We start from the raw sequence: 4,118 nt of genomic DNA, 5'->3' as shown, positions 1-4,118 counted from the left end.
GAGCTGGATCTGGGACCCGTAGTGATTGGAAACATTAGAGGGCAGCAGTCATCTGCAAGGACACCTGCCAGGATTGTGGGCAGCTGGTTGTGCTTGTGGCAATACAGGCCACGAACAATGAATACCAGTTATCTCCTCCTCCTTGTCTCTTGGCCCTAAGTAAGTCTCTCTGCTGCTACTCCAAGGGTCACACACACTCCATCAGCAAGGGGTGAGAGAAGCCCCTGTGTATTCTGGGTTCTCCAGAGAAACTGAACCAATAGGATATTTATGTATTTCGAGAAATAGACTTACTATAAGTATTTGACTCACACTGTTACAGAGGCTGAGAGGTCCAGGACCTGCAGCAGTCAAGCTAGAAACCCAGGAGAGCCAGTGGTATAGTTCTAGTCTGGTCCAGAGGTCTGAAAACCAGGAGAGCTGATGGTGTAATTTCAAGTCCAAGTCTGAGTCTGAAGGCAGTGGAAGACTGCTGACCTAGCTCAGACAGGCAGAGAGAAAGAATCCTTTCCTGTTCAGCCTTTTATTCTACTCTGGCCTCAAACAGAATGCATGAGGCCCACCCCCACAGGAGAAGGTGGTTTGCTTTGTTCAGTCTGCCCATTCAAATGTTAATTTCATCCAGAAGCACCCTCCCAGACACACAAAGAATATTGTTTAACCAAATACCTCGGCACCCTGTGGTCCAGTCAAGTTGATACAGAAAATTAACCATCATATGCTGAATGGACTGAGATGACACAAACTGACAGCAAACAGGCTACTGCCTCTCTGTGAAGAGGGGGCTCACAAGAGAAATGGAGTCGAAGTATAAAAAAAACGAAGCTGCATTTCTTACAGATCTGAGTCTATGGCCCGAGTTGACTTACCTGCTCTTACACTCAATCCTCATGGGTGTGACTGAGAGCCAGCTTCCAGAAGCCTTTCCGGAATCCCCCTAATGGAAGCACTCTCACTTCCTCTCCCAGGTGTATGGTGGCTCCTGCAGCCATCTCTAGGCTCCATAGAACACTCAGCACAGAGTCCTACACAAAGTCAGAGTTGCCTTTGAATGAATGGATGATGTGAAAAATCTTTCTTTCAGGTATATTCAAGTAACAAAGAAAAAAGCTAGGGGATAGGGGAGGGAAGCACAGGAAGATGAGTATCTACAGGGAAGAGCACTGGGCAGAGTATCTGGGGAGCCAGGACTTAATCTGGGTCCTGGCTCTGTGGCCCTGACACATGGCTCAGACTTTCTGTTTCCTCAGCTTTATGACTGGCATGCTAATACCTGTCCCGCCTACCTCTGAAGCCCTGGGAGCTTTGAAGGAGATTTGAATGGAGTATTTCATATGAAAGAACACAAAATATTATGAAAATGCTATAAAATGTGTGGTGGGTTTTTTGTTGTTGTATGTGCTGTGTCCACAAAGTCTAAGTTTCTAGGGATCAGGAACCCTGGACCTTGCATATTCCTCAGAGTTCCAGGAACAGAGAAGAACTTGGCAGGGGGCTCAGCACTTACCTGCCAACCTGAACTGCATTGCTGCCTGGGCTCGCTGAGTCTGAAAGGGACTAATGATCCCCAAACTCTCGACTGGGTCTTGTCATTATGGAAGTAAGAAAACTGCCAAACTTGTTCAGGGAAAGGAAGTAAACATGGAAAGGACTCCCTGGCTCCTCTGCGGAAGGGGTCAGGTGCAGGTGCATACTACGTATAAAGGTCCTGCTCTGCGTGCTGGTGAGAGGAAAAGATTCATTAAGGATCCCAACCCTGCCATTTCTTGGGCAGTGGAGCACCTGCAGTGTGTGAGATAGTGTGCTTTTCTTGTGTTCCTACAAGTTGTTCTTGTGACAACCCTGCGTGGTAAGGGTTGTTATCCCCATTTTGCAGTTGAGGAAACATGGATGGTGATAGAACTAAGGTCATGTACCCAGCCAATGCCTGCTAGAACTGGGGTTCAGACTGGTGTCTTGGTACAAAGCCCTTGCTTTTTCTGTTGTGTTACATGGAGCATGAATCTGATTTATAATCTAGGATTTTAGACACCCCCCCTTTTTTCTTAAAAAGAAAAAAGAAAAGCAGACTGATAGGTAGATTTTTTAAAATGGCACTCTTAGAAATTACCATGTTATAGGATACTTGTACATTGTCAGGCTCTAGTTTTTAATTTTCCATGAAAATTGCTTTGCATTTATAACCAATTTGGCCTAATGTGCTTTCCTGCCTCTTTCGTGAATATTGCCAAATATTTGCAACAATCCCCTAGATGTTTTGTGCTAACCAAGAACTTGGTTGTTCTTATCGTTTTTTAAATGATTAAATTAAAATTTACCCTCGAAGGGTTAGGACTCTGAAAACATACCATTTTGTTGGTTTCAGGCCCAGGAAATGAATCCACATGGGAAAAAAAAAGGGTCAGATTAATATAATTGTAGGGACCCCCTACATCTCTGTGGACCTGGACTGGGGGTTTGGGCAGCATACAGCCTGCTTAAAAAAGGCATTCTGACCTTGGGCAAGAGAAAAGAGGGAGAGCCTGGGGAGAGAAAGTAATACAAAAAGAAGAAGGAGAAAATGAGTTGTAGGAAAAGAAGAGATGATTGTAATTATAATTCTAAATGTTTTAAACATTTTGGAAACTACACAGGAAGATGTCCCTGAAATATAAGGTTCGTATATCACATGAATGTGTCATTTAATTTACAAGTACTTTCTGAGCCTCTTGTCAATGCCCAGCCAAGTTTTCATTCTAGTGGTAGACATGCATCACTTACTTTCTTTTTCTTCCTGGTCACCCAAGATCAACTGCTATTTATTGAGCCAGTCAGTCCACAGACATGTAAAGAGCACACACTGTGTTGTGTTGTACTGCCCTGGGTGCCAATGGAAAGATGCATTAAGAATCCCAACTTGTCCTCTTCAAGCTACTAGTTCTGCAATGGAACTAATTAACAAAATGTAAGGTTGGTACTATACAAACATAAAATAGGAGAGTGTTATAGCAGAAAGAGATTATAATTTGTGGATTATAATTTCCTGCAGAGGTGATATTAAGCCAGTGTTTATTTATGTGAATTCCAGCAGGGGGCTATATTCTGGGTAAGGAGAAAGTGGATCTAGAAAGTGAAGGAAATATGTGAGAACCTGTGATTTGACTGGCTGGAGTAGAAGGTGATTGAAGACAGTAGACAGAGATGAGCAGATTAGAAGTCAGGGTTTGGTCAGAGAAGCAAAATCATTACAAATATTGTGGAATAATGATTTCTTACTGGAATTCACCCTCACATAACTGTGAGAGAAGCTGAAGTATTTTGGCTTTCCGTTGTTGTATAATGGACCACCCCAACACTTAGTGGCTTAAAAAGACTACCGTTCTACCTATTCATGATTTCACGGATTGTCCATCTGGGGCGCTTCCGGGTGGCTCTTCTGTTGGTCTCACTTAGGATCTCATGTGGCTAGGTGGGAATGTCCAAGATGGCCTTCATCACTTGTCTGGTACTTAGCAAGGATATCTGGGAGGCTGTAACCTCTTAGTATACATAGCCCTTTCCTTGGCTAGTTCGGATGCTTTACATAATGGCTGGGTCCCAAGAACAAGCATTCTGATAGGATAAGCCTCAGTGTTCAAATGCATATGGAACCTCTGCTGGCATCATTCTTGCTTGCTAATGTCCCATTGGTCAAACCTAGAGTCCGTGTAGGAGGGGAATGTACAAGGGCATGAATGAGAGATGTGCTTTGTTAGGGGCCATCAGAGTAACCATCTACCACATCAGGCAAAGGGATTAGGAATGTTGGGGGTGGCACCTGAGGGCCCTTCCCAGATTTTAGAGGCTACCTGCATCCCTTGGTTCCTGTCTTACTCCACCTTTAGCAGTGGTGGATTGAGGCTGTCTCATGCTTCATATCTCTCCTATTTTTTCTTCCATCACATTTCTCTGAGTCTTGGTTTTAAAGGGCCCATGTGATTAGATTGTACCCACTTGGATAAACCATGAAAGGCTCCATGTCTCAAGGTCTTTAACCTTAATCACATCTGCCAAGTCCCTTTGCCATATGGTGTAATATACATACAGGATCCAGGGGTTAGGAGTCGGGCATTTTGAGGGAATCATTATTTTGCCTACCA

The sequence above is a fragment of the Ailuropoda melanoleuca genome, chromosome 1, assembly GCF_002007445.2.
Source record: "Ailuropoda melanoleuca isolate Jingjing chromosome 1, ASM200744v2, whole genome shotgun sequence".
Taxonomy (NCBI): Eukaryota; Metazoa; Chordata; class Mammalia; order Carnivora; family Ursidae; genus Ailuropoda; species Ailuropoda melanoleuca.
Note: the sequence above shows the minus strand (reverse complement) of the source record.